This window comes from Fukomys damarensis, unplaced genomic scaffold (assembly GCF_012274545.1).
Source record: "Fukomys damarensis isolate Sample0158 unplaced genomic scaffold, DMR_v1.0_HiC HiC_scaffold_10, whole genome shotgun sequence".
Taxonomy (NCBI): domain Eukaryota; kingdom Metazoa; phylum Chordata; class Mammalia; order Rodentia; family Bathyergidae; genus Fukomys; species Fukomys damarensis.
This window is the reverse complement of record NW_022900922.1, coordinates 33987537-34010942: the sequence shown is the minus strand read 5'-3', so window position 1 is coordinate 34010942 and position 23406 is coordinate 33987537. Positions and strand designations below refer to the sequence as shown.

The 23406-nt window shown below is 44.5% G+C and overlaps 1 long non-coding RNA gene across 1 annotated transcript in view; it reads left to right on the top strand.

Annotated features, from left to right (window-relative positions):
- Positions 1-712: 712 nt before the first annotated feature.
- Positions 713-23406, top strand: part of LOC104861390 — a 44089-nt gene continuing 21395 nt past the window's right edge. Inside the window, exons 1-3 of the long non-coding RNA XR_780016.1 lie at positions 713-748; positions 15357-15485; positions 21410-21519. This is a non-coding gene — a long non-coding RNA (uncharacterized LOC104861390). The remainder of the gene's footprint in view (positions 749-15356; positions 15486-21409; positions 21520-23406) is intronic.

Sequence of the window (23406 nt, the reverse complement as noted above, 5' to 3'; positions counted from 1 at the left end):
TGTGTAGAAGTTGTGTCAAAATATAAAAGTGGCTTCACATAAGACAGGACAGCACACAGGTTTCCTGTTACAGGAAAGATGAACCTCTCCTATGAAGAAATAATCATTTTGGCTTATGTTTTTGTCTTCCGTAAGTTTGGCTTTCGTGAGTCAGGTTCCTTGAGCCCATTCAGCTCAAATACAATGAGAGAGTGAAATTGTGGACCTGTTGAGTTGAGAATCAGTTCTTGAGCACTGGAGAGCTCATGATGTCACTGATGCCCCAGGAATCTGAGCTTGGTGATAAGGATCTAAGTCTTACCACCTGCATCTCATTTGCCAAACATCGCTTCAGACATATCAGCGGATCCTCTCAGGACTAGAAAGTTTGATTGAATTGGCATACATTTTTAGTCGAATAAGACCACCTTCTAAAACTCACCCAAGAAGAAATCTGAGTTGTGAAACACCATGTGTAGCATCAAGTACCCTCAGCGAAGGGAAGGAAGCCATGTTGTGTTCCTAAGAGGCTTCCTACCAGCTGCATGAGCTACACCTGTGTGTCTTTAGTCATCTCCCACCTATTTGTATTTAAGTTGAAAAAGCCCACAGCTGTCCTCTTCCACTGACCTGCAGGAGTCAATTTGCTTAGCTCTGACCTAAAGAGTCAGAGTCAGGCTTCTCTTTTGTGACATCTTCCATGACACGTGACACCCTTATTTCCTCTTTGCCCCATGAGGGCCCTTCTCTGTAGAGGGAAGAAGAGTAGGTAAGTAATTCACCCACCTTGCAGACTGACAGTGAGACATGTAAGTAAACAGGAATATAGTTGCCTTTCTGTCTTGAAACAATTTCCCCCACTTTGTTGCTGGTGAATCATGCAGGATTGGCTCCTACATCAGAATGCCAGGACTGATAACTCTCATTGAGAGTTTGGGGATCCTGTGAGCTCTGTTTTGCACCTTTTAATCAGTTTTTATATTCCCCTTTCTCTGTTTCTATTAAAAATAAAAGCCTGTAAATGCAACTTTATTACTAAATTTTTTAATAAAAGTGAATTTATGTAATCTAGGGAAGATTTCCTTTTTTTCCGAATGCTCTTGCCATTTTCCCTTGACAAAGGAGCACTTTCCTGGTAACTTTCACAGGCAGTCAAAATTGCCCATTATTTTCCTTGACAGTCTGGTCACTGAGGATGTTAGAAACTCATTTGATGATTCAGATCGGAGACACCAACAGTTTCCCAGCAGCATAAAGCACAGCTCTTGATCCCGACACATTTTATTCATCAGGCATTAATGGAGTCCAGGTATAAGCAGAAGTCTGTGCTAATTCCCACATGGTAGCAATTTCTGTCATTAGCTACAGATTTAGGTAATATTTTCCTCTAATGCTAGGGAGGCCCTGAACTACCTTGGCTGGCTTTGTAAGTTTCAGAAAGCCAAACAGAATATAGGGAAGGTAAGCACATTTTTTGATTGTGATTTAGGTCCCATATTTGTTGATTTTGAGTTAATCAAAAAGGTGAGGCTGAGTTAGTCAGCTGAATATTCTGGAAAACGAGACCAACTTCCTGGAAGTGAGAGGCTTTCCTTACAGGTTGGTGAAGTAGGTGGCTGTGTTGAGAAGCCCATGTGCCTGCGAACTCTGGGAGACCTCTAGGAATGGTGGGTGCCCTGTTGGACGTGAGAGTGGTCTCCAGGTGAATGCCAGCGCAAAAGCTCGGACATTGGTCATGCAGCCACAAGGAAACCAGTTCTGCCCCCAATCCCGGTGATCTGGAAGTGGATTGTTCACCAGTTGAGCTCCAGATGAAACTGCTGCTCACTGACTCCTTGATCACAACCATGTGGGAACCTGAGCAGAAAACCCAGCTTAGCCAGGCCCAGGCTCCTACCCTATGGATACAGTGAGATAATTAATGTGTGTTCTATGAGGCTTCCAAGATGGTGGCAATGTGCTCTGTAGTGGTAGATAATTCTCATGAGAACTGTGGCTTTGAATTCCCAGCTCCTGTCATGTAGATGGCTGGGTCCCTCTTTGGAACTGTCCTCAAGCAAAGCTGGCCACCCCCCCCACTTCATGTCTCCTTCTTGAGGACAGCCAGAGGCCAGTGAGTGGCCCTTGGGGGACAGGAAGGGGTGAAAGGCATTGCCTGCATGCTGTAAGCAGGGATGGGTCTGAAAGATTGGCTGGAGCTGTCCATGGAATTGGCTGTGGCTTTTTTGTGACTGGAAGTTCAGTCCCGCCCTCTGCCTAACTCTATTTTCTTTATTCTCTTTGTTTTTTGTTTTTTTCTTTTTATTGAGGTTATTGGTACAATCTAGGTATACAATACAATTACATTCATCATTGGGATTCTGTACCTTTACATATTAGGTCTTGATTCTCATTTTTCCCCTTGTCCCTGTCCTCCCTTCACCCCCTCCTCCCCCCCCATTTACAAACACTTTATTTCCATTTTTTCAGTTTCCCATATATTTTTCCTCTCCCTTATTACCTTTCCCCCACCCTTCCCACTTTCCTTACACCTTTAGCCCTTTACTTCCTATTTCACATTTGCCTTTGTTTTGATCTTGAGACCACAACAAGTGGTGTAAACCTCTCCCTCAGATCTGTTCCCAGGGAAACTCACCTAAAACACCTGCAACTGCTTTCATCAATACGTCACACATTGTCAGGTGGAGCCCTCTAAAGCCTGAAGCCTGAAGGAAAAGACAACCAAAAGACAAATAGGTGCTGGTGACCTTCTTTTAATTTGCTATGTTTTATAAACACAGATTTCCCCATTATTTTTCAATAACCTTTCAGAGAATCCTTTAAAATTTAGCATAAATCACTGAGATGATCTCCAGAGATGATCAAAGTTCATGCTTTTTATTTTACAGAATGGAAAATGGAGTCCTGCTCTGTGTGTGTGTGTGTGTGTGTGTGTGTGTGTGTGTGTTCTAGATGGTTGTCCTGCTAATTCATTCATGCCATCAACAGATTTTTTTTTCAGCACTGGAGCTGGCTTCTTTGTTGGCTGTGTAAAATGTGCAGGCTGATACAGCCTGTAGCTTCCTGATGTGACATCATCAGAGGCTGTACAGGGCTACCTGGGAGACTATCAGGACCAGAGACCACTCACTACCTCTCACTGTGGTTCTACCCCATGTCCACTCTCTTAGTACCTGTTGCTCCTCTCCTGGGGAAGTTGCATAACCCTAACTCAGACTTGCTACGGACCGTAGGGCAGCAAACACTGGATTTCACGAGGAGATACAGGTTCTCTGAAAGGTGGGAGCAGGTTCGGCGATGACAGTCAGACAAAAGCACTCAACACCGAGGTGAAGTTTGCAAATGCTGCTGCAATTTTATTTCTAACTCTAGGTGTTTATATACTAGTTTCAAGGGCACACCTCAAGAGTGATTTCAGGCACAGGCAGGCATGAGAAAGATAGACAATAGTACTGTAAAAACTAAGACCACAAGGTCAAGTTAAGACCACACCTATATACCATCACAAAAGCTAAGACCATTAAGTCAAGGTAAGACCACACCTATACGCAGTCAGAAGGGGAACTTTGTAAAACAAAGGACTGGCTTCAGCATGTCACCTTCAGGATCACCTTCAGGACTTCACAGTCCGGGGCTCAGGGTCAGCACTTTGGCCGCCCGTCCTCTTGTGCCTCAATACCTCCCCATCTCTAGGAACATCTAATTGTTCCTAACCTTTCCTGGGCCCAGAATACAATTCTACAGATAATGAACAAATAGTAATAAAGACAAAATAGAACAGAATTATAGATGAACCCAATGTCCCCAAACTGCAGGCAGAGAGGCCAGCTATTCTCTTCACGGCTGACTTTGCATGCGGTGTGTGCCAAGGACCTCCAGGAGGCTTAACCCCGTGGGGACGATACCTCTGGTCTGGTTTCTGCCAGGTGACCGGCATTGTCACACAGACTCTACTGGAGTGGTCGTGGCACAGACTCACCAATTTGTCCTTAAACTCTAATGTGTCATGAAAAATGAAGCTAGAAGTGATGGTGGAAATGCATTTTCTGGGCTCAGGGAAAGAGAATCAGAAATCTGGCAGTAGGGAAAGAGACAATGATTTTCTTACCACCAACAAAACCAGAACTTTGGTGCAGAGTTCAGGAAATGCTAAATGTCAAAGTGCAGTTCATTATATTTTGAGGAAAAAATAGGGATACAGGAGGACACACATTCCAAAGTACTATATTGAGGCCCGGGGAGTTAGCTCAGGGTTCCACCGCCTGCCTTGCAAGTGCAAAGACCTGGGTTCGACCCCTGGTACAAAAAAAAAGTATGATATTGACACAGAAAGATGATTAACTCCAGGGTAAGGACAGTAAGACTCAGAAAAGAACAAGGAGCACTTTCTGCTGTTTCTCTCAGAGGTGTGATATGCTTTGAAACAAATCTCTGTAATTTTAGCTGATGATATATCAGGCCTGGAATCTCTGACTTTTTATTGTGAATGATTAATTACCAAATTTTTGAATTGGCTTGGGCTTTTTATTGGTTAACCCTTAATCATTATTTTGACAAAGCGCTTTGCCCCTGACAATTTAGTAAAAGCCAACAAAAAACAAACAATAGAAAACAAGTTCTAAAAACCAAGCCCCAATGTTGTAAGCTGGCAAAGACTTAAGGAGGTGAGGAAGGCGGATCCCTGCAGAGATCCTGAACATTGGCCATGTACCTGTTAAAGTTAGAAGGAGTAATGCTGCCCACAGAAAGAGATGAACTCTACACTGATGAAAAGAACTATGTTTTATTTTCCTTATCCAAGTTGTAAGTAAGATGATTTACTTTGATTTTGCCATAATGATCATTGTCACCTATACCGTGCTTGCTATGGGCCTGGCACCATCCTAAACACTTTACAAACACTAATTCAGTTAATCTTCACAATGGTTCTATCCAGTAGCTACTACTAAAATAATTGACAGAGAAATGACCACAAGTGTGTTTGAATTGTATACAGCTTATACTTAAGTGAAAGGATTTGAACTTCTTAACTTGTGCTTTGGAAAGACAAGTGATTTGTTTTTACAAATTATCTTTTATTTTTGCTTTTATTTATTTATTTATTTTGGTACTGGTGATCGAACTCAGGTCCTTGTGCTTGCAAGGTAGGTGGCAGAGCCACTGAGCTAAATCCCCAGCCCTTACAAGTTATCTTTGACATCCTGCATTTGCTGATAACTTTCTTCCTTTGGAAAGTAATCACTTTTACATGTGGGTATTGTATAAAATACATGCCTGTTCTAGACCATTCAGGGACCAATTACCAAAGGTTTAAAATAGCCCAGGCTCATTGTCTCTTTTTTCCCTCTCTCTGCTGCCCACCCTCTGGTGCCCCTTTGTTCCCAGACATGTCCCCTTGTTGAGCAGAAACTCAAATCTGTCAGACACGGTTACCTGTTCCCTGCTCTGCTGCAGACCAAGTGGGAGGCCTCACCAAGGGCATTTCCTGTCTTAGCCTTGTCCCTGTGCCACAGAGGCCTGGATGCTGCCTCGGAGATCCAGAGACCCCAAACTGCTAGGCAACAGGAGAACCTTGCTAGCTCTCCCTTTAATTTACCACCAAGAAGTTCCTGGCAAAACACCAATTTTGTGTAATTAGACTGAGCGATACAGCATATTTGCTGTCACCCAGCATGTATTTTTAACCTATTGTTGTTTACCAGCCACCTGTTACTGCGTGCTATCATTCTGTGTTGAATACTGAAAAAACGTAAGTCCCTATCTCTGCCAGAGAGGAGTGGTTGGGCAGAAAAAGTAGACACAACTGGACAAAATGAGAACAATATATGTTTTCATTCTATCTTTTCAGTTTACTATGGCTGCTATTATAAATTATCCTAAATTTAGTGTCTTAAAACAGTATAGATTTATTATCTTAAAGTTTTAGAAGTCAGAAGTCCAAAGTGGTCTCAATGGACTCGAACCAGTGTGTTGTAGCCACTTTTCCACCACTGAAGCAAGACATCCAACACCCAGAACTGAAAGGAGGAGAAGTTTATTTGGGCTCAGTTTCCGTCCATGGTTGGCTGTCTCCAAGGTAGAAACAAGATGGCAGAGAGGCATGGTAGAGGAAAAGGCACTCACCCATGGCAGCCAGGAAGCAGAGAGGACTGCTGGGGACAAAATACATCCTTGCAGGTCACATCCCTTGTGACCTTCCTCCAACCAGGCCCCACCTTCTAACAGCATATTCAGTTATGAACTTGTCAATGAATGAGTATAGCGCCCCAGTGATTCAACACAGGAGAATCCAACACAGGACAATTGAGGGGGGCACTTTAGATCTACTCCATAGCAGCAGAGCAGGATCCTCACTTGGAAGCTCTAGAGAAGATGCTGTTTTCCTGTCCTTTTTAGTCACTACAGCTGCCTGTGTTCCTTGGCTCGTAGTCCCTCTTTCACCTGCCAATGTTGTGTTGCTGAGATGCGACGGCTTCTGCTTCCTCGTCCACATTTAAGACACTTTGTTATGAGCTCAATTCCAGCCAGGTGATCCAGAATAATCTCCTTATTTATGATTATCCGATTAGCAGTGCTCATCCTATTCACAACCTTAATTCCCACTTGTCATGTAACAACACATTCACAGGTTCTAGGGATTAGGACTGATACTTTCGGTGAATGGGGATGGGTATTTTACCTATCATACTTAGCATTTATATTTTCACAGAGTGTCACATAGGTCAGTGGATATTGCAATTTGAAAAAGAATATAAGAGGAAGAAAACAGCCCTGCCACATCTCAGTGCTCATTGATTCAAAGACCTGATTACCCGCTTCTGTGCCTAGACAGAGGCTGCCATTTGTAATCAGGAGCCTCCTCCATAAGTCAGTTGAGTTAGAAATGGGATCCCTCTGACCCTGCCACAGAATTCTGCTCATTCTATGTACCATCAAAGTGAGCATCAAACACACCTAATCTCTCATTTATGCAGTGTAGACAGGATAGCAACTGAATTAATTTCTTTTTCCTTTCCACTCTTTCTGATGATTCACATTTATCTGGGGTGCTAAAGACCCAAACTGCATGAATTTTTTCAAAGTCATCAATTTGTGCAGTAGATAATTTTATGTGTCTGACAAATGTCAGCCATGGAACCAGATGCTGGGAAAAACACTGAGAACAAACCCACTGGGTTCTTGGAGATTTCAACTTACTGAGTTGTATTCTTAGAAATTTCGACTTTCTGAGGGTCTGTTAGAGATTTTATAAGCTGTATTTATAAGGGAATTAGTGAAGAAGGGTTTACAAGATTAGGAGGATTTAGAAAGGTTGAAAAGAATGAAGAAGACTTTTCAGGGACAGGAAGAAAAGTTGAATAAAGCCACTGAGGCAGAAATACATTTGGGACTTGTCCCCATATTTCTATCTCTCTGACTTCTGATTCCTCTGCTGATTCCCGTGAGGTGATTTTTCAAGCCCACGCACTCAAAATCAAAACAGAAGTGGTAAGAGATTTATCAGAAATCTGGCTTTAGGAAAAAAGGCCATGATTGTGTTATTATGAAGAAAGGCAGAGCTTTGGTGCCAAATTTGGAAAATGGTGAATGTCAGAGGGTAGCTCATGACATTTTGTGAGGAAAAAAAAAATGGGGACACACATTCCAAAGAAATGATACAGAATGTTGGGCAGTTTCAGGGTGATAAGAGGAAGTTGCAGAAGAGAACGGAGCACTTTCTGCTGTCACTGTAAGATATTAAATGACATTTTGAAATAAATCTCTATAATTTTAGGTGGATAGCACATTAGGCCTGAGCTTCTGGTTTTTGTTTTTGTTTTTGCTTTTTTAATGATTACCAAGTCATTCTATTGGTTTAGGCTTTAAAAAATGTATTGACCTTTTATAATTATTTCGACAAAATATTTTGTCCCTGACAAATTCATCAAAAATGAAAAGACCAATGAACAACAACAAAAATCCAGCTTGATCTTTGTACAACTGTTAGAGATTTCAGGAGGTGAGGAAGGAGGAGGCTCCCACAGAGACCATGAGGTTGGCCTTACCTGTGCTAGTTAGGGATCCTGATGTGGACTACAGAAGTAGATTTGGCACAGTATTAGTTCATAACTGACTTTTGTCCCAATGGGATGTGGTCAGGGGGCCCTGTTCCACAGAGCCATTTGGGGGTTCAGTCTTCTTCTATGATGAGGCACAGCCACCTTTAATAATGGCCTTGTAGTAACCTTGACATTGGCCCTCAGACAAGCACCAGGGCAGAGAGAAGTTCTGCTCTGAACTGGCCTAGACCAGCAGGGACATAGGACCTCTGCTCCTTTTCCTTTTGGAAGAATACATCAGTTGGTTCCGTCTAACTCTAAGAGGACTGGGCACATAGATTGTGATCTCAGGAAGAGGAGCCAGTTTAGTAACCATGGAGTTAGCCTGTGCTTCAGTAATCTCCAGATTTCTAAGTTTTTGACAAAAAGAAAACACTGTCATAATCATTTGGTTGCAAATCCCGTCTAGTGGGTCAGCAGCTTCTCTTTACTTACACTTCTCGGTGTTTAAACATGGATTTATCGAAAGGAGAGCAGAAGGCTCCTTGGAGCCTTCCAGGCAGACATTAAATGCATTCCAGGCGATACCCACTTTGGGGTAACTGTAGGCCCTAACCCTACACCCTCGCTCGCATCAAGTTTTATCCAAAGGAGACTTCATTGAACATGAACAAAAGAAATGCTCAATGTGTCACAGTTTGTCATAGCAGTCCCTTTCACTGTGTGGGGGCACTGTGCCACACCTAAAAGCATGCTTTTGGACATTGGCAGCATGTTTGCCCACTGTGTTCATACAGAGCAAAGCTTACGTGTCACTGCTGGTGTCTGAACATCAAGGTGACTCTCCTGGTAACAGTTACCTGCCTGGAAAAGCAACCTAGCAGAGCCACCCCCACCTGCCATTCCCCTCTGCCTGGCACACGTGGTCAAAGCTATTGCCTGTCCTGCTTCGGAGGCAGCCCCATGGATCGCAACCACTTTCTCTGCTCAACTTTGCCCCGCTGTCTGTTGGGTCAGAGAGACTGGAATTAGCACCGGTAGGCTATTTTTAGGAATATTTGTTATTTGTTAATTTTGAGACTCTTTAGCAGGCAGCAGCACTTCCTCCAGGTAGTGGAGATAGAGGGCCCAGCTCCTTGGGTCCCCAGTCAGCCCCTCCTCCCTCCACACACTCTACCTGAGGTGCTATAATGAGAAATATGAGGGTCCTGGTCATCTGGGAGGGAATCTGGGCCACGACAGACAGCAGTTTCCTACGGAGCTGAGAGGAGCTAACGAGCGAGGCAGAGAAATAAATAGGTCGGTCCTCACTCACTCCACTGAACAGTGTTCCTACTAAAATAGACCTATCAGAGGAGACTTCTCCCTTGTAATTGCCACCGACATATCTATCACATCACAGACATTTCTATGAAAACCTGACCCACCGATGTAATTAAAGAAGGAAAAGGGGATGCATTTATTCATGGAGGTCACCCATCAAGGTCGCATTTAACTTCCATTGGCAACCATCACTGCTTGTCACGATGGCTGGACTCTGTCTTCCTCCACAACAGCCCTTTTGCCTCCAGGGAATGTGCTTGCCTCTCACAGGCACACGGGAGCTTCCTGCAAGGGTCTAGCCCTATAAGTCGATAGATATCACTGTATTCACAGAACCCTACCTGTGTGACTTTGCCTTAATTACTGGACCTCTCTGAGCCCACTGCCCCTCTATAGAATGGGAACAATAATCCTCACTGGCACCATAGTGCATGGAACAGACAAACAAGAAATGGAGCAGAGGAGGTGCTCATTAAACACTGGCTTATTTCTGTCCTTTACATATCCTCTTTCTCCTTCCTGCTCCTTTCTCTCTTCTGAGGAGCACCGAGTAGTTCTATAAACAGAACCCTAATGACTGAACTTGCTGACAGCTGGGTTAAAACTGCCCAGATGGAGAGAGTATGGATAGCTGTATATTGTGTGTAAAAGCAGAGAGATCTGCTCTGCCAGAAGACTCAATTTTGCCTTAGACATGAGGCAAAAGCGACAGTGGAGCTATGAAAGAAGGCACACCTGCAAGGCGGTCTTGGGGACCCCCAGGGACATCTCAGCCAGCGCCCACCCTTGGCCTCCAGCATGCGCTCTCTTGGCTCCTCTCACTGCCGCTGCTCCTCTCAGCTCCTTTGACAGCTTAGCTTCCTCGTCCAAACTTAGATGCTGCATTTGTGCAAGCTGTGGCCTCAGGCCCTCTGTGCGCCTCCCTCTGCATTTTCTCGAGGCACACGTCTTCCATATGAAGTGCACTCTGATCACGTTCAGATTTGCCTCTCCAGCCCAGACCTCCTCTCTGAGCTCCAGACAGGTACAGGGCAGCTCCCAGATGCACCTTGGTGGAAATGAACCACTGCTGCTCCTCCACCAGACCTGGTCCTGCTGCAGCTTCTGCTGCCTGATCCAGGACCTTGCCTCGGAATGATCACCCCCCCCACTCCCCCACCCCCATCTTCTCTCAGTCATCACTAATCCAGCGGCAAATTCCAGTTGCAAAGCTGCTCAGCCCTGGGGCTGCCATGACCATGACCGTGACCTTCCACCCTGCATTTGCACTCCCCAGACTCACTGGGTGCTCCTTTCACCCTTCCCTAGTCACTTCCTGCTGGAAAGGGATTCCTGCTGCCGTGAGGATGAAATTCCATTCCATGCCCATAACGTGACTGACAAGGACATGCCTGAGCTTGAGCCCTCCTCAGCTAGCTGCGATCCTGATTGTCTCTCCTCTCTTCCTTGGTGATAGACAACTGACATTTGTTGTCACCGCCGGTTATTTATTTACATATTTGCTTATTTGCAATACTAGGAATCAAACGCAAGGGGTGCTTTACCACTGAGCTACATTCCCAGACTTTGAAATGTTTATTTTGAGACACGTTCTCATTAAGTTGCCCAGGCTAGCCTGACACTTGTGATTCTCCTGCCTCCCCCTTTCAAGTAGCTGAGATTACAGGCCACCACGCCTGGCCACTTGCTTATGGTTTTAATTGTCACATAATAACTGTTCATCTTTATAGGGAACAACATGACGTTGCAGTACTCATGTACACTGTACAATAAACCAAATCAAGGTGTTTACCATAGCTACCACCTCAAACGTTTACAATTTGTGTGTGTGTGTGTGTGTGTGTGTGTGTGTGTGTGTGTGTGTGTTGAGAGCACCTAGAATCCCCTTTTCTAGCACAGGTATTTTTAATCTGAAAGGCACCATTCCTTCCCTCACCTCTGAGCCTCGGTGAGGGTTGTCCCTGTCATGGTTTACAGCCAGATGTCCCCCTAGAGCCTCATAGGTTGAATTATGGGGATGGTACAGCTGCCCTGCTGTTAGGAGTCAGAGCTGGTCAGAAGTCATGGTCCTAGGGCCATGACTGGAGCGGCACACCTCCCTCCCATCTCTCCTCCCACTGGCCCTTAGCTATCATGATGTGAGCAGCTTTCCTCAGCCCAGGCCCTTCCGCCAGGCCTTACTGTCTCAGAGCCAGGCAACTATGGACTAAACATGTACGCCAAAATAAAATCTCCATTCCCTAACCTGTGAGTGTCAAGTATTTTGTCCCAGGGGCCAAAAGAAAAAAAAAATGACAAAGATAGTCCCTCTCTTCAAAACCCTCTTTATACTTTGATAGTTCCTGCTCATCTGCAAAATCTCAGAAACGACCATGTTCTCTTGTTTTCAAATATGTCTCCCACATTTCAACATCTCTGAAGTTGAGGTGCCTCAAACTGGTGTGGGCGGTTGGCTGGTAGCTGTCGGGATGTAGATGTTTGTCTGTGTGAGAATGCATCAACAGTGCCAGAGTCAGAGTATGCAAGATGCAGCTGGTGGTTTAGCAGCAAGTCCTGGAGACAGCATGGGGGGCCCCTTGTGACCCCCAGGAAGCAAATGGCTGTGGTGTGGCACGGAGGAGGCAGCAGGTCATATCTGCTGAGCAATGTTCCCCAAGCAGGGGTCAAGAAGAGGTTAGCTCCACAAAATTGCACGTTTGGCTTAAGAGCGCAGTGCCGATAGCTTTTACTTCTTTTATGGATTCTTTTGAGAAATATCATATCATCGGTGCTGTTAATGGTACAGAGAATGATACTATGTGGAAAAGCCAGGGCACCCACAACTCTGCCTTGAAAGCAATTGGACTGGCTCAGTATAAAGAAATTCTAGGAATTCCTTAGAAACATAACTGTCGTGTTCACATTTCCTCTCTTAGCTATGTACAAAATAATACTTGACCAAAGTCTATGCCAAATTAAAGTGAACTGAATGCTCTATGTCCTAAGAAAGCCTCTTCACATATTTAATTGGAAGCATTTTTCCTTTCTTGATGGTGCCTACGATAATAGCAGGTGTTACAATCGGTGACATCTTTGACTTAATGAAGCACAGTGGTTCCTAAAAGCATCCTTCACAGACACCCTAAATTAGTCCTGGCGATTGCTTTATGGGCTTCCTCACATCCCAGTAGCTCCTTACACACTAGTAATAACTGCACTAAATAGTAAAGTGTCTAATTAGCCATTTAATGTCCATGAGGCTGGAAGCTCCATATGAAAAGGGACTGTGTCTCTTCTATCCCCTGCTTTCTCCCAGCAGCTAGCACGTAGAGGATGCCTGAGTGATATTGTTTGTGTCAGGGTGCAGCTCAGTGGCAGAGCACTTGCCAGGCCTGCACCAGTGTCCCTTTTCCACCCCCAGCACTGCTGTTTGCATGGATGAACGGTTCGATCAGAACGATCCTCGCATACTTTGGGAGGCACAGAAATAGCTGTGCCCAAATGTCCCATGACACGACCCAGGCCATAGAGCGAGGGAATTGTCAGAGTGGGGAAGGATCAGGGCTGTGCCAGGGGAGTGTTTAGCCTCTGGGAGGCGGCGAAACTCCTGCAGGAGCAGTGAGACACTGTAACACCAACCCACCGCAGCACGATGGTAGATCACCGCTGTCTGCTGGGTCTCAGGGCTCGGGTCTGCTGGTACCTCGGGACGCACACAGCATCCATCTGGAATCGCCTGTTCCTGTGCTTGGGGGCTGAAGCTTAAGAATGGCAGAAGTCAGTGTGTGAAAATGTGCTGTAAACAATACAGCAAAAACATACACATGGACACACCTCTTCCCTCTTGAAAACATTTCTGTGTTTAGGAAGGACTTTCAGCTGATGTTTCTCTGGGTGGGGCTGGAGTCAGATAAGTAAGGAAGGGTAAGAAGAGACTGCGGCACATGATGATGCTTGGACACAGACCCCTGGTAGGCTGCCCAAGAGCTCCTCCGAGGCTGCTGGGCAGGACCTGAGGCCCTCCGCCTGCCTCCTGTCAGCTCTGAGTACTGCTGAGAAAGGTCAGCAATGAATCCTCAGCTCTGGCAGCTGGGAGCTTTCCTTCATGATGCCGCTAAGAAAACCAAGCAGTAAGACTCTTACCGTTCTGTGTCTGAGGAAGAGGAGGAGTTCTCCTCAGGGAGCCCTAGAATGGAAGCTGATGAAAGGACAGAGTACCATGCTCATGTGCGACGCCTACCCTCTGAGATTTGAACAAGACAGGCTCCAGTCCTACCCACCTATAGAGGGCGCCCTGTGCTCTGCCCAGACTCTGGGAACAGGAGGATGGGGGATAGGGCAGGCTGTCTCCTCTCCACCCGGCTCGCTCTTGTTCATCCTAGTGGGTCCTCTTTGTGAGCTGTCTCCTGCCTTGTGAGAGCAGCAGCTTTTTAGTCCACCTTCTGTATCTGTGAGTTCTGCATCTATGCACGCAACCAACTCTCAACAAATTCTTTAAGTTCCAGAAAGTTCCAAAAGGCAGAGCTTGCACTTACAGCATGCTGGGTGCTATGTTGCACACGCACCAATGTCTACCACGTCGCAGGCCTCTGTCTTGCTCCAGCACTCAATGTTACTTGAGCACTTTTCACCTATCTGCTCAGGTACCGTGTGGTTAAGATAGCTGTGTCTGTAATGAATGTGCAAAGACTTTTCTCTTGTCATTATTCTCTGAAAGATACAGTGCAACAACTGTTTGCATAGCATTTGCATTGCATGAGTATTGTGAGTAATCCAGAGATGATGTAAAGTACATGAGAGGGTGAGTGTGAATGAGATGTGAATATTGTGCTGTTCTATGGAAGGAACTTGGACATATGCAAGATTGCATAACTCCAGGGGGTCCTGGACCCACTCCCTCATGGCATGGAGGGTGGCCATGTATTGCACTAGGGGAACCTGAGCACCCCAGAGACCTCCGCTTCTTAGTTTCCTACAAACCTCCCTCTTCCATAAAAGCCTTTGCTACCATGTGGTGAGCTGGAAGGAATGTGCTTCCAACCCACAGACAAAGATTGAGAGCTGAACATTGGAGACTTGTTTTGCTGAAATCTTTGGCCAGTTCTGCAAATTCATTTTCTGTCTTTTTATTCAAATTAGTTCTGCTTTCTATAATCCCTAGACCCCAGATTAGCTCTACCCTCTTTTCCATAGCCAGTGGGTCCATGACTTTACTACCTACTTGTGATCATATGGGTAACCTTCCTGCTCAGTTCCCTTAAAAGCAAATGCAGCCTGAATTCACTAGGGTTTTAAACAATAGTTTCTCCTCTTGGTTGTATGCAGGGATGCCAGTCATCACCGCCAGAGCTAGGACTGGCCTTAGAGTTTTTCTATACACATCTCCCATTTCCCTGATTAAGAAAAAACACCTGAGGCTCAAAGATAAATCACACAGGATCACAAGATAGGAAATGGTTTAGCTGGGATTTGATTTTGGTCAGTAGTCATAAAGCATAGGTCTCAACCTGAGTGTTTTACTTCAAGTGGCAGGTGTCACCTGTGACTGTAGTGGCCAGGTGTGAGCACACTGACATGCGTGATGTGCATTGTGGGTTGTGTGAGGCCAGATCCCGCACTGGTGTGAGTAGAGGGAGAGGGAGTGAGGACACATGTGAGTGAGACCTTTTGGTATTTGTCTTTCTGTGCCCGTTTTATTTCATTTAACAGTGTGATCTCCAGGTTCATCCATGTTGCCATGAAGGTCAGGAGTCCCTTCATTTTGCTGACTAAATAGTATACCATTATGTACCATGTTTCTTTTTTCTTTTCTTTTTTTTTTTTGTACCAGGGATGGAACTTGGGACCTTGCACTTGTGAGACAGGCAGCAGAACCACTGAGCTAAATTCCAGGCCCCCCTTGTTTTCTTTATTCATTTGCAACATCTGATATAAAGAAATACTGTTGCAAATGTCACCTCCAAGGGCCACTACCCTCTGTACTTTTCTCCCACTTCTTTTTGCCCCACCTCTGCCTCCTCATTCTCTTCTCTGCAGCCCCTTAGACTCACCTCTCCAAGCCCACAGAAAAGGACCTCCAGACCCCATGAGCTACTGAGCTCCTGCTGCAAGGTTGCCATGATCCTGCCTGCTTCATCTCCCTTCTAACTCACCCTCAACCAGCAGGTGAGGTCCCTTCCCCCCAAGCCTGCTACTATTCTCATGTTTCTGTCTCAGTTTTGACAACACCATCTAGTTAATTATTCATGAAGCCCAGTACTTAAGTTCACTGGGGTCCAGACCAGAGCCAATCACAGTCAACCAAGTGCCTTAGAACAGAGTCAAATGGAATCTATGGCAATGATTTATGCTTCCTGTTACTGGGGAAGAGAGTAGCCATTTCTACTGCCTGTCTCAGGAAGACAAGGCCAGTTGAGGAGACCACAGTGAAGAGGGCACGGTAGCAAGAAAAGAAGCTCGGCCTCTCTCCAAGCAAAATTTGGTTTAACTGAACAGTATTAATTGTGCGCTGTGTGTTAGGCACTCACCATCCTGCTCATTGACTGTCACTTTTTGAACTTAGATTTGGAGGTAGCCTTATTTTTCATGTTGCTCCTGAGTGATGGACGTGATGATCTTCATAGAGAAGGGACAGGTGGGCCCCAAGTGGAAGTCAAGAAAGTAAGAGTTTGTAGGGGAAATAGCCAATTTCTTTTGAATCCTTTCATTTTGTTAAGGCAAAATCTTTATAAAATGCCAGCTCTCTTGGAGCCACATTATTGAGTATTGGTGGGAAGGCCATTCTTCCCATTTGGCTCAGGGGTGTAAGTCAAGTGTGAGCAGAGTCCTCCCCGAAGCCGCAATGGTCACAGCATCAATACCACAGAGAGTTCCGAGGGCAAAGGGATTTTAAGAATTAAGACGAAGACTTTGGAATCCAGCTTTTGTTCTGTGAATAGATTTTTGCTCCAGTTAATGCTCTTAGAGGATACAAGGTTTATATTTTATTGAGTAAATTGGAAATTTCCTATGCAGAGATGAATCACTCTTGTAGGAAATATCAAAGAACCATTCTTCTTCTTAGCATCTGTATTTTCATGCCCCAAAGTGAATTTCTCATCTTTCCCTCCAAGCCTGCTACTCTTCTCATATTCTTATCTTACTTTTGACATCACCATCCAGTTAATTACCCAGGATAAAAACCTAGGAGTATGGACAACACTTTCTTCTCTCTCTCTTTCATCCCCCTATCTCCCCAGCTCCCTATTACTCTATTCAGGTGTTTGCAGTTTTGCTGAGCTGTATTTCCCAAACTGATGCCTTATGAAACACAGAAGATATTACTGGAGGCACTATAAGAACAGCATTCTTTGGTCAATAAATTTGAGACCACATATTATATCCCCTTGTAGAGGGGTACAGAGTATATTAGCATATTAAAGATTATGAGAAATTCTGCAACTTAGAGACATGTTTAACTTTGCCAAAGGCAAAACTTTTTCCAAAGGCAAAACTTCCTCAACCATGTCACATTTCTCAGCATTCCTGTTAGTGTTCTGCATGGTAATAATTCATTACTAATTTGAAAAGTTCTGTTAAGACCCCTGCAGTGTCTCCCAGTGTTAGGTAGTGCCCCAGTCTCCTATAATTTTACTCTCTCATCTAGGCCAGTGTGTTAAGGCCAGTGTCTTAATTGTTCTCTTGGCTTTTAGTACCTGACAATTTTAGCTTATTCTTTTCTCTGCATTCTGAGTATATCCTCTCAAAATACAATTACAACTTTTCCCCCAACTCAAAAATCTTATGTGGTTTCTATACTATCAGCAAAATAAAATATATCTGCTTCATCTTTGAGTGTTCAAGTCAATGCAAACTGGAAACTGACTTAATTTGCCAACTCCTGAAGAAAGGCCAGGTGTCAAATTAGAGCAGCTGGAGTGAGAGCTATTTCCATAGAATAAACAAGGAGAGAAGACAAGGCCATCCTTGATGTCCAACGGAAGTATTGGGTTCTTGATAAAGATTTGCTAATACTGGTGAAAGACAACAAGCCACAGATTCATGGAGCTCAAAAGGTGCTACACTGCTAGGCGTATCAGATTCAATAATTGAAAACATAACAAAAAAGGAAAATCTTGGGAACAAAAAGATAATAAAGACAAGCATCACCTCTAGTAGAACAAAAGTAAGTATTATGGTAGGCTTCTGGGAAGAAACCATGAAAGCTGGAGACAATGGAGTGACAGTAGAGTTCCATATCTAGGAAAATATCTTTCAAAAGTGCGGGAGAAACAAAGAAAACCAAAACTGACACAATTCATTGCCAGAGGATCTACTTTACAAAAAAGGTTAAAGAGTGCTCTCAAGGCAAGGGAAATATGACAGCAACTTTCATTTATCTGAACAGTAATGAGTGCTGTAAATGGAATAATCCAAGGTTAAGCCATTTTATTATTTTAAAAATTGCTTTAAAATACAGCTGTCTGACTTAGTTACTTTTCTCATGGCTGAGACAAAATACCCAACACCCAAAGTTAAAGAAGGAAAGGTTTTATTTTGGCTTGTGGTTTGTATAGGTTTCAGCTCACAGTTGGCTGGCTCCAAGGCAGAGGGGCACTGCAGAGGAGAAACAGTTCATGGTGGGCAGGAGGCAGAAAGGCAGCAAAGTAGAAAGGGAGCATTTGACAGTAGCAGCCCTTGTTTGATCCCTTGGATTCTATACAGGCCACTTGCCCTTAGAGTGGGATACTGCTCACACTCAGGGTGGCCTTCCCATTATCCACACCCAGAACTATGACAAATCAATCAGTGGACTAATTTAGTCATCACACACTGTAATCCCAGCATCACACAGTGTAGATCCAGCCACCTCTAAAGAGCTCCACCTACAACTGCATAAGTATCTGGGGTGGGGGGACATCTAGACACAAGCTATAACACTGTCTAAAAATGTTGGTAGAGAACTAGGGTAGGAGCATGTGGATCTTATTTTGTGTGAAGCAAAAAATGAGCCAGCAGTGAGATTAAGGATAGATTAAGAAAAGTAAAATGTGGGACAGTTCCAAGGTCAGGACTTAAGCCTTGAATAATGCAAGGAGCTGGGTGATCCCAGACCAAGAACATTGGTGTGAGGACGGATGGTTTGTGGCCAGATGGCCCTGTCCACCCCAGAATTCTCCACTTTTGGACTCCAACATTTCTGTGTAGCCTTATTTTTCACTATTTCTCTTCCTTTATCAGCCCAAGGCTTTAGACAAGAGGATCCCTTGTTGACCACATGCCTTGCCCATTTTGGGCCCCATGTGTGACTTATATGATTCCCTTCACTTCCACCTCTACCTGTTGTATTCCCTTCATCTGTCAATAGAGTGGATGTATCTAACGACAAAGGACCTTTAGCTCATGTGGGGCTTATGTTCTCTGAGGTACTGTAAAGACTGAGACTAACTGGATGCAGACACAAGAACCTTTTCTCTGAGGTGACTTAAGCAGTATCTGCTTTCCAAAAGTCTTTTAGAACCACCAGGAATGTTGTGACCACTCCAGAAAGGGCGTTGGAGTAATCAGGAACCAAAGGAGATCCCACATGGAGAGAGATGGAAAAAGCTGTGGCTGGGCCACTCCCTCCAACTACCTGTCTTCTGTACATATGGCCATAGTGGACCTGTTTGTGCTCCTTCCTAGGATAGTGTGAGCTCAGTTGGGCAAGATGAAGCTACAGTTAACAAAAGTGGCACCTTGGCTTGCTGTCTGTGGCTGGAACAAAGTGCCTCAGGCCTGGTAAAGACAACAGGTTTGCTTTGGCTCACAGTTTTAGAGGTTGGGAAGCTCCAGGTCATGGTGCTGGCATCTGCTTGACTTCTTTTGAGGATGTTTCATCGTGGCACAGAAGTGGAAGGGGAAGTCGTGCACACATAGGGAGCATGGGAGAGACAGGAAGGTGCCAAGCTTGCTTTGTTAGAGCTCACTCTCTTGGTAACTAATCCAGCACATGAGACCTCACTCTTTCCTGCTAGGTCTCATCTCTTGAAGATCCCACTACTTCTCCATGCCATTATACTGGGGACCAAATTCCAACATTTGACCCTTAAATAAGAGAAACCATATCCAAACTATACCAGCGAAAATATGAGCAGTCACAAGAAAGACTTGAGGGCATGGAATGGACCTCACTCCTCAGGGTTGAATCAGACCCATTGTAGGCAGAAAGTATTAGTGTTCCAGGAGCAGGAACCAAGTTTAAGGAGCCTTGTAAGTGGAAAAACCAGAATGATAGGATAAGCCATTGGGTGCTGGAGTCACTAGAAAAATTGTGCCCCTTTGGTGTGGAAGTGTTGGTACTTGGATTAGAGTTTCCATAGAGTATCAAGAGGGCTTCAAGCATTGAATGGGTTTTACTGTGTGGCTTGAACACTGGACAATGGGTGGAAAAACTATGGTATTTATGCAGGCGGGATGGCTGGATAATGGCCAGGGCGATGTTCTGGTTGAAAAGCAGCCACTGCTGGCTTTTATGCTGATACAGGGAACAGGCCTTATGATTGCCATATGCTCCTCAGAACCCACCTTCATGACCACAGAAATCCGCCACTTAATGCTAAAGCAGTAAGTAATTTTAATTGGTCTTTGAAAATAGAAAGAAACATTATTTTCTGACCCTGGATTTTTCTAGAGTATTTTAATGTAAGCAGAATCTAAGTGTTTCCATCAATGTCCCTCCCTTTCTCTCATAATAATATAGCTGAAATAATCCCTGTTTTCAAGAGGACTTTTAAAGTAATTAAGGGAGTATTTGCCCACCTAATCTTTTTCCTTGCTTCTCTGGTAAGGAGCTGAGTTATTGTTGTTTGAATTCAGTGCAGCAGTGGAAACTTCTGGCCTTAGCTTGGACCCTGGGGAGGTAGAACCTTGCTGGGGCTGCCCCCTCCACTGCAAAGATCCAATAAGTCAACTTTTACAGAATGCTAGGCCAGCCAAAGGGTTTATTTGGGCTATAAATGTGCCAGGAGAAATTCCTTGGATATTCATTACTAGTGTGGTGGCCCAAAGTGCACCCCATTTTCTACCTTGATGCTGTTATTAAAAAGTTGGAAAATCTCTATCAGGGTGAGAGAGACAACTTTTACTTGTTCAGTGGGTGGTTTTTAAAAGCTTTGGAGATTCATTCCAAACACAGGTCTATTCAAATGTGTCAAAGGCATTTACCATTCATCCACATGCATAGGGAAGGCAGGAGACAGAGCACAGAAGAAATAAGGGCCTCAGGGATGAAAGAAGTAATTTTTCTCTTTCGGCATAAGGGAGCCCTTCAAACATAGCAGCTGGGGGTGATGTGGAAGGAGAACCATTGCAAACCACCTCTCTACATCCACTTGGTGAGGGAAGATTAAGAGACAGCCCAAGGTTTTCAGACATCCAAGCTTTCACCAAAAATCTTTCATAATTCCAAATAATCATCATTACTATTTGAATCCTGTCTTGTAGAGAATTCAAAAATTTCCATCCAAAATAAAAAAGATGAGGTGGGTGAATGCCTAGACAATGACACAGAAGGTGCATTGTCTCCAAGCATCCACTCTGAGTTAGGACTCCTGGGATGGTGGATAAGATGTTTAGGGTCCCGCTAACAACATGGTATCTAGGCACACAGGTTTCCAGTCATGGAAATTGGTCTTTGGAAAATCACTTTATGTTTTTTACAGTCTCCTCATTGCTGTTGGCCTTCTGAAAGAGAGCTCAAAGTCTGCACCTATTGATAGGCTGAAGTGGTGGCCAAAGAAAGACAGTCCTTCCCATTCAGTACCACTTCACCCTTCTGGATTTCTTTCTGGTTTCATTTTTTAAAATCCTGACTCCAGGCTTCCCACCTTGGTCGCTTCTCTGTCCTCCTGGTGTCAGTGTTTGAGCTCGACTCTTCGTCCTGCACTCTTTCACCTAGATAACAGCCCTGAGCAGCCGCATGAAAGCAGAGTTCTCAGCACTAACTCTGACCTTCCAGGAAATGGCCTTGAACCTTAGCTGCCCAAGCCCTCAGGAGCAGAGAACGGGGACTCCGCATGCCAGGACAGGATCTATTCCCTCATCCATGGATCCCCTTCCCTCTCTTTCAGCTCACTGCTAGAGGGATCATAAAGCTGACCATGAGACTGCAAATGCTGAGACCACCCAAAAGAAGGTCCTGCCTGGTCATGGGCAATGACTGCCTCCATCCAAACTCCCGGTATGCTAGTCCTGCACCACACCAACAAAAGAAAGAAAAAACACAACCTGGATTTTGTCTGGCCTTCCAACCAATTTACCTTTATGCAGAGGAGAAATTTCATCCCCAAAGGGTAATTTATTCAGAAAGCTGCAAGTGTCTAGCGAGAGGAACTTATAATGAAAGTGCCGTTTTAACCATAACTATATCATGTCCTGACATTTATAATGAAGCTGAGAGCCAGAAATAGATTCTTCGGGAGCACGGGATGCGTCTAAACAACTACATTAAGTCTGCTCTGCTAAAACTGTGCCTCTGCCTAGAGGGGCCTGGGGGGGGGGTCTCCCGTCAGGTGACTGGGATTCTGAAATCCCCTCTAGTTTGCTCACGGCAATGTCTTGCGTGGCAAATCCATGGGTAAGTGGAGGCCACAGACACACGTGGATTCTTTCACAGAATAAAAATAATTTTCTCCATTTTCAAGCAAGGCAGAATGCTAACCTTTTGCTGTGTTTAACCTTTCCTAAAATCATATTGATTCAATCTCTCACTTTGTGATTAAGAGAGAATTTAGTTATCAGCTGAGATGCGCTTCTCCTGTAGTTCTCATTGTTCTTGAATCCACCTTGAAATCCTTGGGTATTCAGTCGGAACATTTGGGGACATTAATGAGAAGACGGAAAGAATGTTACAGCTTGAAGATAGCATGAAGGGTCACAAGAGGAGGATTGTAGGCCCTTCCTGAGTCAGTAGGGAACTTTTTAGATATCTTCAGAGAGGAAAACAACCTGTGAAGTAGGTATGAAAAAAAAATAAGTCATTGTATAGTTTTACTTAAAAATCATGATTTTCCAAACTTCTAAGGAAAATGCTCCACTTCTAGAAATTGCTTAATGTAAGTTGGAGGCAAGAAGGTGGAGAATCATCTTCAGAGACCTGAGTGTCCAATTTGAAATGCATTGAGATTTAGAGTGCACAGAGAAGGGTGTGTGGCCGGACGGCTGGATAATGGCCAGGGTGATGTTCTTCTGGTTGAAAAGCAGCCACCGCTGGCTTTTATGCTGATACAGGGAACAGTCGTCTCACCTATGAAGATAGATGAGACCGGGATAAGTCTACACTGAGATGTAAGGGAGAGAGAACAATCCACTTCTCTTGGCAGAGAGGAAGTGGTGCACAGAAAAAAATCACATGACTAGAGACGGGCCATCATTCATGCAAAGATGTACAAAGACGGAAGGAACTGGAGTGCTGAGGTCTCTCTGGGGCCCAGCCAGCTCTGTAAATGAGGAATCCTGGCCTAAGCAGGGTACATGGGTGTGCACAGCCCAGGGAGTGGGTGGGCCGGTGGGTGGGGCAGCATGACTGGGCCCCAGGCAGGCGCTGGACCCACAAAAACAGCTCCAGAGTAGCCAGATCTTCTGATATTTTAAGATGAGCCAGAAAGGTGGATTTTGATTTGAAATTTCACCTACTTCCAAAAGTCAACATGCTATCTAAAATATGTTAAAACTGCTGTTGTAAGGGCCTCTCTGAGATAAATACTTTGTAGTCACATAGAAACTTGGACGAAGGTGATGGAGAGAGGGAGACATGTTATTTGCAGATGCAAATCACTGGCTTTTATGAGAAAACTTCTCTAAAGCTTAGCAATGGGGCCTAATACTGAAAGTCATGAATAACCTCTTAGAAAGTTTCTAACCTCCAGTCTGGAAGCTAAAACCACTGCCATATTAAATAGTGATTAATAACAGTTGAAGCTGAATAAAGAATCACTTCTACATAGCAGGAAGTTAAATATTTATGTTGTTATCTGTATCAGAAGTTACACTCTGGTAGAAAATTCATGAATGACTGAATTATGTGTTTTATGCCTGATCTTTATGAGATTTGCATGCTTAACCACAG